The sequence below is a fragment of the Phaethon aethereus genome (genome assembly GCF_964289735.1).
Source record: "Phaethon aethereus genome assembly, chromosome: 1".
NCBI classification, from domain to species: domain Eukaryota; kingdom Metazoa; phylum Chordata; class Aves; order Phaethontiformes; family Phaethontidae; genus Phaethon; species Phaethon aethereus.
The window spans coordinates 122,514,783-122,529,133 of NC_138575.1; positions in this window are offsets into that span (position 1 = coordinate 122,514,783).

Sequence of the window (14,351 nt, forward strand, 5' to 3'; positions counted from 1 at the left end):
AAGCAGATTCTGTTAGCGGCTGGCACTTGGGGCAGTGTGCGCTGTTCTGGCGTGAGGTGTTTTCTTCCTCTTTTATTTTATTTCTCATGTGACCTCGTTGTCTCTTGGCTTCGGTGACGAGTAGAGGCTTCTTGACACCTAGACTGAGGCTTCCTGAGTGTTTACACAGCCGCAATTAGGAGCTGAAACTTGACATTGCCCAGAGGCCCTGCTTATGATGTGTCTAAACAACAATAAATCAAGTGCTGGTTTTATCCTGAAATACTGCCTCAGTTAGCCACATGTCCCGGGTCTCCATGGAGTATTCGATAGCTTTCCCTCATTCCCACAATGCCAGCTGTATGGCCCGGAGTTCACCAGTTAAAAATATAAGTGATTAACACATCTGTGTGATACTTCCCTGTATAGCTTATCACTATCTTTTTTATTATTTCTTAAATATTTTCTCTTGTCCTAAATGAGAACATATAATGTAATTTTGGAGACACAGTCACGGTTTTAATTTTTTTTTAATCTGCTGCTGCAGTTTATGACCCCTTTTTGTCAGTTACATCTAAGTAGTATGGTTTTGAGAGGGAGAATGAGACTCTAGATCTGGTACAATACCCCTATAAGTGAATTTTTATGCCATGCAATGAATTATTTTTTTTTTTTTTTTGGTCACATGCAGTTAAGAGCTGTCCATACAAGATTCATTTTTGTTCTTGCCCCTATTTGGAATATGATGTGTGCATTCCATTAAACAGATCACAGAAATAGGGAGCATGAACAATATGTTCTGGTCTGTGGATGTTGGAAATTACTTGAGCCAGAATCCTGTGGAGGATAGCAGAAGGGTGTAGATAATTTTCGATGTATGCTAAGCTTCTCACTAACTGTTTTTTTAAAGGAGCTAAAGAATTCTTTCTTAGTCTTTACAAAAACATGCACGTATAGTTAGTTCATAATACTGTTCATAGTTTTATTCTAGAGCATGCTCTGCACAAAGTTTCACCATTGTAGATTGTTTGATTAGGGGAATTGTAACAACTATAGCTTAAGAAATTAATGCACCTTGCTATTCTCTGTACTGTGAATACACTTCCAGGTTTTTCCTTTTCCTCTATGGGATATAAACTGTTTACAGTCTGACTATGCTATGGGGTTATGTCCCTTTAGTTTTATATGTGTAGTTAAAGTGATATAGCTTCTGCAGCTGGGTAAGCACTGAAGTCTTGTTTAAGAATGAGTCCTGGTTAGTCCCTGTTAGTTGCATGTACAAATTTTCTGGATTATAACGAACCAGGAAACACATTGTTGCGATTGTATCAAAAATCCTTCTGTGTATTTCCAGACTTGTTATTGCTGGAGTATCAAGCAAGAGCAAAGGCATTTTGAGTGCATTTTCTAAACAGCTCTGTAAAATAAAATTGCAGAATTACATTTTTCTGAGTCTGTGTGTAGCCATGTATACTCATTATGGAAGAAAACCCCAAAACATTTCACATTTATTCAGTCTGAAGAAACAGTTTCACACTTCCTGGTATGTCATTGTTTAATCGATCCAAAATAAGTCATTCTGATTTTTTTTTTTAATGTATGTTCTATTTTCAGTTTATTTTATGAAGTGTATAGTATATTTTTACTGTTGACTGTTACCACTTTATGTATTTTCTTGTATCTTATGAGTAAAGTATCCACAGGAAAACTTCAGTGTAGGTTGCACTGTTTTCTTAATGTAAGCTTCAGTTAAGTGGTGAAAAGCATAGCTCCACTTACTTTACGGGGTACAGAAGGGTAGTGTAGAGGCTATTGCACTGCAGTGAGAGTTTGAAGACTGATAGCGTTCATTCTCATTGATCTCCTGAGAGATTTTGGGGCATGCATTTTTTTTATCTGCCTGTGTATCCTTCTCTACATAAATTGGATACTAATACCTGTCTCGTATATGAAGTGGGTCTTACGTAGTTAAAGTGCATCACTGGACTGGACTTTATCTTGTTACCATTTCCTATGTGCTTACAGGAAAACCGAAAATTCTTCAGATTTTGTGTTGTTGTTACAGTTAGTTGGAGTTTTATTTTGTATTTGGAAATTTCACTTTGGCATGTAAAAAGTTAGTCTAATATTAAGTAACTTACAGCCTTGATTTGTACTTTCTTAATCTAGATACAATTTAGAAGTTTTGGATTGTCTTTTGAATATAAAAATGACATTTTAAAACCAAGTCCTTGCAGTCTTCCATTAGTGCAACTGAAAGGAGTTTAGAATGAATGAAATATACATGTTTATTCTAAATACTTGTAAAATGGGTATGTCTTCTAGAAGCTGTACTTTCTTTTTCAGAATTTTGCTTTCTGACTGTATTTTTCTCGTACCTTTCCCTGTACTGTAAATGCAGTGCTGTATTAAAGTCATAGTAATTCTGATTGCTACCACAGCAAGTTTAGAAGTGTTTAGGAGCAATTCAGTTTCCTGGAAATGAGTAACTCTCTTGCTGTTACTAAGCCCCACACTAACGGTCAAGGGTGAATGATCCACAGAACCACTACTGTGATAGTGGCACTGCTTGTTCTAATGGCTCTGGTAATGTCCCGAATGAAGAGAGATGTCATCCAAATTGTGTTTCAGACTATTACATAGTGGTCTGGGAGACAAATGTTACCTCTGCAAAACTGGAACATATGTGAAATCTTACAATAAAACAGATTAATATTTTTATTCTGGTGTAAGTAAGACTGAATTATTTTTTTTGTGCGAAATTTAAAATTCCACAAATGTTACTTCTCTCTTGCAACAGCTGGTTGCTTCAGTCTCACTTGTTAAAAGAGTTTGTAGGTTTACAAATGATAAGTCTCTGGCGGGGGGTATTTTACCACAGCTCAACGCTGCACAAAATGTAAAACAATTTACTGCCCTTCTAAGGAAGAGGATTCCAAGAGCAAGGAAAAAAGCTGCTGATAGAGTTCTTTCCTTTGCTTACTTACTGCCAGATGTTACCAAAGTATTTTACCCAGACCTTTTTAGCCCTCCCCAAGATAATTGAATGCTGAAGTATTCACGTTTGTTAGCAGGTTCTTCAGTTTTTTCAATACGACGTTTCATGTTGTAACTGCAGAACATGGGTATCCTCAAATGGAACTGAGTGGGGTGGAAAATAAAGTAATGACACCAAGAATCTGAAAGTACCAATCTTTGTTGTTAATGGAGCACTGGCATGTTTTTATGAAGTTGGTAAAGGGCAGTAACTTGGTTCCCCTGCCAGCAGCATGGGGATACCAAGTCGAATGTGTTACTGAAGGACAAAAAGGAAGTCAGTGTTAGAAGTGGAAATAAAACTTGGGTCTGCTTGTCGTCACATGCTTGCTTATCATCCTCCGTATGAACACTCTCCTTTGTTTTTAATATAGTAACTACTCCAGGCCATGATGTTCTCCCCCTGCAATATGTGTATAAAAGAGCTATTTGCTGTTAAACAAGAAAGGTCGTTTAAGTACTTAGAGTCAAAGCTGATCTCTGAAAATGGGAGCTGAGTTGTAATCATGTACTGTCCTGTAGCCTGGTATACCTATGGGTCTGTAATTGTCAAATTCTGCAGCTGACAGTAAATTCAGGTAAAAAAAGTAGAATATGGTAGCTTACTGCTGGTGTACTAAAAGAGAGATCCATTTTTTTAAATGACCAAATTCCAATTTGCATTTTATTTGTGAGCTTTTGGAATTGCCTGTGTTTTTTTCTTGAGGACAGAGGAAATTAGGAAATGTGGGTATACTTCACATCCTGCTTAGCCTTTTTCAAATTACATAGCAAACAAAACAAAGGGAAAAAGATATTATAATACTTATTACTGAAAAATAAAGTCCAAGTTTTTTATATTCAATGGAAACAGAGGCAATTGTAAAACAGAAATTGGAGCTTTGTACATGTTTAATGTGCCTAGAGAATATGGGAACAAAAATGTGTGTGCTATGTTGTATGTTTTATGACTAAAAGACTTCAACTTCAGGTCAGCCTATGATCACTTAATTTATATATGTTCTATACACACATTTTTGTGTTATAGGTCGTGTTAGTATGATGCCAGGAGTAAGATTACCTGGTTCATTTTTTTTATTATTTTGAGATTATGTTTTCAGTAGCTTATTTCTTAGTCATACTGAAATTTGCCATGATAAGTGTGTTTGAGCAGGGTTGTTCTGGAAACTTCAATCTCAAATGACTCAGCATTTTGAAAATTACTTTAAGAGAAAGTAAGAATGTTAATTTAAAGGGGGGCAGAATACTTGTTTGCCTTATTTAAGAGCATATCGACACTTGAGTCCTGGAATTTAGTGTGGCAGAGGAGAGATGGAAAGAGAGTGTAAACATTCACATGGAGTGTATGGCTGTTCCTCAGGAAATTTCAACGAATCATAAGCTCTTGAAAAACTGGTTCATGCATGTTAGTGGGCAAATATTTATTAACTGAACTATCTGAATATTCTATGTAACACAAATATCTTCCTGTCTGTTGGTCCTTGCATGTCACTTGCCTGTGCAGTCATCATCTGGACCAAGTAGTTAAGCATGATGCACCCCACAGCAGTAGGTGGTGGGTAAGTTTAATAGTCTAATAGTCTGTCTTTTATCTGTGCTTCTCCCCCAACCCCAGAACGCTTAGGCAGCACTGGTACTCATGGAAGGATGAAGACTGGTGTTCAGGGAGAGGTGGGGAACAGAGATTGAAGCTTGGTGGAAATGCAGTGGGCCCAGGAACCTGAAAAGGGCGGTACTAGCAAAATTACAAATGCTCACAAGTGAGGGGAACAAGAGAGGGCAAGAGGTGAGAAGGAGGACAAGCTGTACATTGGTGTGGAAGGAGCAATGTGGAACAGTAGTAAGAGGCTGAAGAGCAGAAAGAACATGGGTAGAAAAGTAAGGGGACAGGAGCGTTGGCAGCAGGAACAGAAGAGGGTAGAACACAGCACATAGAATCATAGAATGGTTTGGGTTGGAAAGGACCTTTAAAGGTCATCTAGTCCAACCCCTCTGTAATGAGCAGCGACATCTTCAACCAGATCAGGTTGCTCAGAGCCCCGTCCAACCTGACCCTGAATGTTTCCAGGGATGGGGCATCTATCACCTCTCTGGGCAACCTGTGCCAGTGTTTCTCCACTCTGGTTGTGAAACATTTCTTCCTTATATCTAGTCTGAATCTTCCCTCTTTTAGTTTAAAACCATTACCCCTTGTCCTATTGCTACACGCCCGACTAAAAAGTCTGTCCCCATCTTTCTTACAAGCCCCCTTTAAGTACTGGAAGGCTGCTATAACGTCTCCCCAGAGCCTTCTCTTGTCCAGGCCCCCACTCTCTCAGCCTGTCCTCACAGGAGAGGTGCTCCATCCCCCTGATCACTTTTGTGGCTCTCCTCTGGACCTGTTCCAACAGGTCCATGTCTTTCCTGTGCTGAGGGCTCCAGAGCTGGATGCAGTGCTCCATCTTCTTTGCAAAAACTTGCTGAACTGATTGCTTCTGGTTCACCATTAGTGAAGAGATGTGGACAAAGTGGAGCAGGAAAGTGAGAATTTTTATTTAATCACCATTTTGAAAAGAAAATGACTCTTCATTTTAGGGCCTAAGCTTAGTAGCCAAAGTTGTTCATGTTCGGTCAAATGTTAGAGTCAAAAGAGGGAAGATTCTGGAAAAGTTACTGACCGATTGGAACCAGATTCAGCACAGAGTTGCAGGACCAGGATTTTGTGTCACTTTAGTTTATTCAGCTAGTCCAGGTTAATGCTTGGTTCACTGACATTCATTATTTCTGAAATCATAAAGGAATCACAGAATCACTAGGTTGGAAAGGACCTTCAAGATCATCAAGTCCAACCATTAATCCAGCGCCACCATGTCCCCTAAACCATGTCCTGAAGTGCCACATCCACACGTTTTTTGAATACTTCCAGAGATGGCGACTCCACCACCTCCCTGGGCAGCCTGTTCCAATGCCTGACCACTCTCTCAGTGAAGAAATTTTTCCTAATATCCAATCTAAACCTCCCCTGGCGCAACTTGAGGCCATAAAGGACTTAAAAATGAAATAACTGACAATGGAACATCTTAATTTTGATGAAGTGTTTAAACTCTTCTTCATCCTTTTAACTGCATTTCAGTAGCATTAGGAATTCAGTCTTTCATAGAAAGCATCATTAGAAACTTTTATGATTTTACAGTAAAAATGTTGGAAAACTTACATATGCCTACATAAACTGCTTGATAACATTGTAAAGTATTCAATAACAATAAAGGCATAGCGAGTTATTCTGTGTCTTCTTTATGAAACCGCAGATTCTAAACACGAAACAAGATTAATTTCAGTCATAGTTTATTGGGTGCTGATATAAGTCATGATTAAAATAGGATTTCCTGTTGCTGTTGTTTAATTTGTCTGGAAGGATATGATAAAATAAGTGTCTCCAGAACTAAGAGATTCAGTACATGCTTGTGTGGATATTCCAAAGGCTTCAATGGCAAAGGAACAGAATTGTGTGTTTAGCTCATATACAAACCTGTTATTTATCCATGTGAGGAGTGCTGGGGAAGTGTGGAGAGTGGCGTTCTCGTGGTTTTTTGGTGTTGTTTTTGGGGTTGTTCTTTAAATGAAGTTGTGTTTGAAAAAGTAATTAAATGTAATTATGTAGGAAATCTGTACCAGAATCAGTTCCAGCTGTGGAGCTGCTGATACACGTCCTCTGGTATGTAAAGGGTTTTTGGTAGTCTTTCTGATGCAGTTCTCTTACCATGAGAGCAGCAAGGCAGATACTACACTATCTTCTTGATTTTGGGTCTAAAATGTTATGATGACGACACAGTGGTAAATATTGAGGAAGGAAAAGAAGTACATTCTCTGTTCTGTGACAAGTAGATGTGTGAGAGGAATCATGATGTCTACACTAGGATTCACAAGTGAGAACTGTAAAAAGTTTTCCAGTTTGCAGTGTTAAGAGTACAGGGGGGAAAAAAAAAACAAACCACAAAACCCGAAAGGACTCTTCATTTACTATGTGAATATTGGGGATGGATGAGGGAGTGATGGGAAATATTTTTGCTCCCTCATGTCATAATCCCTTGGGAGTCTTGGAGCAATTAAAGAAGGGAGATTTCCTTTCCCCCAAGTTTTGTTTTCCCAAAATTTCTATTTAGTCCCCTTAATTCCTTACTGTTTCATAGACAGGGTCAAATTGCAGTGTGAAATGGGTAGGAGAAACTGAGGTGCTGTAGGGAGTTTCCTGAATTTGAGAATCTTCTAACAGTTAGAAGAATGAGGCTTTCATTTTGCAGAAGGTAGGAGAGCAACCTGAGGATTTCCTTGTGCGATGCCAAGAGCTACCTGGAGGCAGGATACCTAGCATACTGAGCTGACATCATCTTATGACTAGATTGGATAGGATTTCTCATCTTCCTTGCTGTTAAGAAGCGCTATGGTAAATTGGCGATTACACGAACCATGATTATGCATGCTTCCCAAGAAATACGCTGGTGTAAACACAAAGGATGTATGCAGAATTAAGGAGGTGAAGTTCTTCAGAAGACCCAGATGCCCTTAATTCTGCTTTTGTTGTTGTGCCTTGAGAAATTTATATTATCTTATGCATCCTTAATATCCATTTTATCAGTTACTGCATATGCAGTTTTAGCTTGCAAAGTGGCACAATTTTTATAATACTTTTTTCATATTTTGTACCTGCAAATAGAATTTCCAGAATTCCTTTAAAGCACTGTTTACACAAAGAGTGAATTGCTAAAGGAACGCAAATATTTTCATGAGATGGTTTGTTCTTTGTCATGCTGTTTGACATTGTGTGGTGATGCTTGGAAGATAGTCTGTGATATAAATACTTTGTATGGCTTGTTAAGTCCTGAAATGGGTTGATAGGAAAAGAGGATGCTATGAAAGATTAATGGGACAATGAAGCAGTATATATAGTGTTGGAGAGATCTTGCTGAATAAAGTCAGTATTACACAGTATATATGTTCAAAATCCTACAGGCAAAGAAAGATCGATGGTAGCTTGTAGCGTAGTCTGTATTTCTGAAGAAATTTAACCTTAGCGGTAGATTTTAATTTATTTTTAATTTTCAGTTTCTTAAAGTATAATATACATTCATTTTTAATGCAATCTCATATTCATCAATATTAATATATAAATAACTTTATTGGACCACCAAACAATAAAGGAGGAAAAGTGACACGAAGTAAATTTCCTTTTGCTGCAGCCAAAAATTGGATTTGTGGCTTTTTAGGGCTTATCTCCCAGGGGAATTGACAGCATAGCTGTTGTGTAATGACTGTTTAGCTGTATCTGTATAGTGCAACTCCCTGAGGGCTGGAATTATATTCTTGAACAGGAGCATCATCTTTCTAAAAGTATAATATTCTAAATAATGGCTATATTTTGTAACTACATAAGATAGAGGAAATTAAAGTCACGTTGCTGCTGAATGAGAACTACATTCTCAATGAGCACGATTTTAATAAACTTATATGCATCAACTTCATATTGATTTGTTTGTCTTAATTTTACTGAACGTCTCTTGGTAGTCAGGTTGATGGAGGTAGATAAACACTGCAGCAAAGGTAGAATGAATCCCTGATGACTTGTTGTGATATATGCTCTACATACTGCTTTGTTATTATTACTGTTTGTATCTGTAAAAATATAAATGTATATTGATCTTAATGTCTGCTAATATTTGTATATGTGAATGTATGCACAGGTCTTTGTTTCTTACTAGCTGACATGCAAAACGAGAGAATGACTGAACAGAGACGACTTCTATGCTTGAATGAACAAAGTTGTATTTTACTTTGTTAGTGGAAACTTCAGTCATTATATGCTTTTTAAGTGACAAAGCAAGTTGCCCTTGTTTTTTGTTTCATGGTTATCTTCTTTATTATGAAGACTTTAAAGTTTGTCTGCAAGACGAATAAAAGGAAAAAATAAATTGGCAATAGCATCTCCAAGTTTAGGCTCCACAGTGCCTTGGTGTTGTCCCCATCCTTTAACAGGTGTATCTGCTCCCTGCTCTTGCCCACACTGGGATATGTGAGAGGACATAGTGTGCAAGCTCAGATCTCTCTTGTTTTCTTGTGTGATATGTCTTAGGGTAGACTCTAGTCTTAACTGCTGTCAGGTATCTCTTGGAAGAAGGCAATATGACTGCAATGTCCTCTGGCTCCTTCTCGGCCAAACCCTTTTCCTTTGCAGCGTTTTTCACTTGGGCCTGCATTTCTTCAGTACCTCTCTCTTTCTGCCCTCCATATCTTGTACACTGCCTAGAAACTTGCCTGTTCCCAGAGTTTCAGTGTATGGCTTTGCAGGCAAGGGCTACTTTCTTCTTCATATGTGAAATACTTTTGAGTGACCAGGTATGGCAGCAGTGGCACAATCGGTTCTTTGCTGCAGTTGTTTCTGAATGAAGGGAGCAGGTTTTTCAGATTTGCAATGGTGAAGTAGTCCTCCTTTATGTCTGAGCAGAGGCAAGGAATAGATAATTCAAATTTATCTGGCAGTGACCTATATTCAGAAGATGCTATGAATAGTGAGAAGTCCTCTATTTGAAAATAGCACAGTAAGTTGAGGTGGGTGAAAATGAGTACCAAAATTATAGAAGATAAAAAGTCTGCAAAGAAGGGAATAAGAGGATACACTGTCTTCTCAGAACAGAATTAAGAATTTACAGAAATGAGAGAAGTCCATTCTTTGGGCATATAGGTCTTTGACAGTTTAAAAGAAAGTGGTAAGAATTTTGGATGTGTTACCTGCCCCTTGAGGCTTCAAGACCAGGTGTATCAGTTTGGACTGAAACTCCTTCTATCTCAGTATTTCATCCCTAACCAATTACTAAAGCTTGTAACGCCTTGTAACTCTTCCCAGTATCTTCCTCGCTCTCTTAGGGCTAGGTTTCATGAACCAGAGATGGCATCTATATAGAGTGGCCCATAGCATTTCGTTTTTCTGTGAACTTGTCTGAAAAACGTTACTTCTGCACTACGCATGGATAAATTTTGGTTCTCAAATCCAAATACCAACTTCATCTCACTTTCAAAAATGTTGGAATTACTTTCATTCCAGTTTTTATGCAGTTGGCAAAATTGGGAACACAGGAACTTTGTCTCTCTGATAAATAGAGATAATCTGATACAACATCTCAGCTGTGTGTTTTAGCCATCATATCATTTCAGATGGCCTTTGTACAACGTTAGTGTCTGGAATTTCCCCTGAGATAGTTTTGCAGGCTTTTTTTAATGCTTTTAAGCAGTTTTCTAAATACATTTTCACAGTCTTTGCTACTTTGCTTTCACAATCATTGCTACTCTTTAAAAGTAGCTTTAATATATCAAACAGGTGCTATTAAATTAAATATAATTAAAGTAATTTTAAGTGGTAATTTTTGGAAAGCTTTTTAAAATTGCTGAATAATCCTTTAGCAAAACCTGTCTTCACAGAACACATGATCCTAACAATGGCTCATACTCCTCCCTATAGTCTGTTAGTTTTTATCATGTAGTAGATTACTTCATCATAGCCATCATTAGAACACGTTCTACTGTTGAATCAAAGCATGACTATGAAGGATGTTTAAATTTTAAAAAGTCTTTGACCTTTCTTGATTTCCTGCTTAATTTTTACATGGAAGGACTTTATTTAAAACACTGAGTTGCTCCTATTTGCATTTTGTAGTTTTATTTTTGGGATGTGTCTTGTCTAGTCTAAGCAGACAGACTCTGAGCCAGAGAGTAAAATATAAAGGTTGCAATATAAAGGACTGCAAGCAAATTAGCAGTCCAAATGTAACCTTCTGTTACAGGTGCCAGCAAAACCAAAAATAAATATGGAGAATGAATGGAATAAGATGAGGGAAAGTTCAAATAATAGCATGGGATAGTGGCGTGATAAGAGATTATTAAAAATGCCAAAAAAAATTTGCAACAAATGCAAAGAAATCCTGTCAGTTTATTTAAACTTGGAGGGAACCACATAACAAACCAAAATATTTTCTTTAATCATATTGTCTCAGAAAGTATGTTCTGTGGTGGTGTTTACGGCTGAATATTTCTCTGTTGGTTTTTAGGTTTCTATCCTCTACATTATACATCAGTGGGAACAAGATACTCTGCTGGAACAAGATAATGTCGTCTTCAATCCATTGAAGGAAAGGGGTGAGCAGCTTTCTCACAGCCAATATTTTATCTCCGTTAGAAAGCAGTGTGCCCTGGAAGCTTTGTATTTTGATGAAAAGTGAAGCCGATTCTAGATCCTTTTCAGGTGTCAAACAGGCTTGCTGTTTTGATTTTTGTTTCTTTTTAACTTTGTATATGAATATAAGGATCTATCTTAGAGAGCAAGTGCCAGGACTGAAGTTAAATAAGAACGAACAAATAGGCATGCTGAATCTGCCAGTCGTTCATTTCTCTCAGAAAGACTTCAAAGGAACTTGTGTAGGGGAAAATTAGAAGGAACTTCTAATTACTTGTTAACAGGTCTGTTGAGTAGTTTCTTCACAACCCTAAGACAGTTAGTGGTTGGTTTATACCCTGAAGCATAACTATTTATATCTCTTAGAAACATCTGTCGTAGCTTGTATAAGTTAAAAATTGTATTCCTGAACTCCAACGGCTTACTTGCACCTTATGTTAAAGTTACTAGGTGGTCCCTTTACTCTTAATTATGAAGGAGTAAGTAGAGCAAGTGAGGAGTGATGTACGTTAAGTGATCACTTTGTGTACATGTTTCAGCTTACCTTTAATCTCTTCTCTTAGATACTCCTTAACTTTCACAAAGTCTCCACATTTCTAATTAGGATTACCCCTCTTAATTTAGCTTCCTTTCCATTCTATGTTTTGCCTTCATACTTATTGTTATTAAAGGCTTGAATTTTTTTCCTTGCACTTTGTTTTGCAGAATGCAGTGCTTTTATGAATTCCCTTTTGCCACATACAGCAATGGAGTTTCTGACTGCAATTCATGCATCAGCTTCCAGTTTACATGACCTTAAACATTTTCTTGGGTTTTTCTCACACTTTGTTTTCAAAATAAGTAGAATGAGAGTTAATTCTGTTCTGCATGAAGCAGACTGGCTGACTCTCTCAGCCTCAGGTTATTTTTTTTTTTATCTGTAACTCTTTGAATATAACACAAATGCACAGTTTTCCTTCTACTCTTGATTTCTTTAACACAGAATAATTGGCATTTTTAAAGCTAAGTTGTCCAGAACTCATATGTTCCTAGGCTTACTTCAGATACCTTAGGCCATATACTTCTGGGTATAGCTGTGCTGGTTAAAGATAGTCCTGCTGTGAGTTGATAATCGCCACACATGAGCCAGAAATTACCACACTAATAGGTCAGCCAAGAGCAGGGGTTGTATGAGTGCACAGCAGTGTGCTTTAGACAAAGTCAGCTGGTTTACATCATAGCCACCTTTAACAGCGAGTTGAACTAGCCTAGCTGACTTTATGTGAAAAGGATCAGAAGTCATTCACGTGCTCTGTGCGCTCAGTGGTAGAGCTGTGTAAGTAATTAGCTCTGGCATGGTGGCAGTGATAAACATCTGGGAGCGACACCAGCTCATCTAGCATCATTGTTTGCAGAATGAACATCTGCTTAGGCTGTGTATCTGCTAACTAGAACTGGATGCTGTATCCTAAATTAGGTTATAAAAGCCAAATGTGTAAATACCTTTTCAGTTATTTTTCTTAAAGTTTAACATAGTTTGTTTCTTACCACTACTGGGTAATGAGGAGATACTTCTCTTTAGTGAACCAAAGTAATTCCTCAGTTAATTGCCTCAATTTAAGTATGTGATTAGCTCAGTTTGTTCTTCTTGATTTGCAGTAGTTGTCTTCACTAAATCTCATCAGTTGTTATCTTGCCTAATAGCTTAATCTTCTTCTACTGTAATTATAAGTCGGAGGGGAAGCTCTTATGGGAAATAAAGGATATAGCCATGTAGAATTCTTTCCAACTGTTCTCCTGGGAGAGAACAGAGCAAAAGTCCTTCTTGATGAAATAGTCCATGGATTTATCCCAAAGCTCTGCACCGCTTTCTTCCTTTTGTGTGGCCTGAGGGATTACCAGATGTAGAATGTCTCTTCCTTATGGAGATCTGCAAGGCAGGGTTGGTCCAGCTTGTCTGACTCCAGAAATTCTTGCCATGTCCTATTGTCTTCACCAGTTTACCTGTGTTGTCTTTGTTGCTTCCCTCTCAACGTTGTTCTTTGTGTCACTAATATGATCTCACATCCTTGCTAACTCTTAAGACATTCTTCCTCTTCTATGACTGTTTTACTTCATATTTCCTCATTTCTGACTAAGAACTTCATCTTTCTCCCACAGCCAAATAATTTCTTGAATAGCGTTTTGTTAGGAACTTCTTCAGCTTCTAAAACGATCACTAAATAGTGTTTACTCTCTCTTTGTTGATCTGTTCAACTGTTCTACTTTTATTTTGAGAGTAGACTGGTCTGTGCTTCGGATATCACAGTCAGAAATGAAATGTGTGCCTTTTGAGAAGGAAGAAAAGCAGCATTTTGTATGTGCCCATTCACTCTATAAATACAGAAAGACACTCATGCCCCAGTTGTAAGCTACCATTTTTGAAAGAAAATAAATGTTGTAAATGGGAGGCAAATGTTTACAGGGCTGATATTTTAGAATGTGTCCCCTTAAAGTATTTTGAAAGATACCTCACTTTGCTATTGTGGCAAATGCTGATTTAGCTTTACATTAAATGATTCATAACTACAAAAAAAAAAATTTAAAAATCTGAAGTACTTCTGTAAGTGAGCACATTTATGTCGTTCCCCTTTTTTTAAATTTTATTGGAGAAACCAGTAATATTTTTGGAGTTTCAAAGAAAGAGATACTGATATTCTATAAAGACAGATAGACAAACTAGAACCAGAAGATACTTTCATTAAAGCTATTAGAAAAACTCTAAATGCAGTCTTTACTCTTTTCCACTGTAAATTGTACTCTTAAGAACAACATACTTTAGCATAGAAGTTCCCCTAGTTTTGGCTAGTATTCCACAAGCTACTTAAGATGATACGTCCATGTTGTCTACAGATAGAAACTTGTTCAGTTCTGCAAGCACATGATCAACATGATCACACACTGCTCTGTGTGCTCATATTTGTGGTTCCCAAAATGCTTTTGTGTGCGTAAAATGTCATAGACTCCCCAAGAGTAACAGCTCCATTTAAGCATGAGTGAGTGGAAGTCAATAACATAGTTGTAAAGGAAGTCATGTGTACATCGTCCTGGTGAACTTCTCTGGTCTTTAAAGCTGTTTAAAAAACAAAACAAAAAAGAAATTGCAGTAATGCTTAGG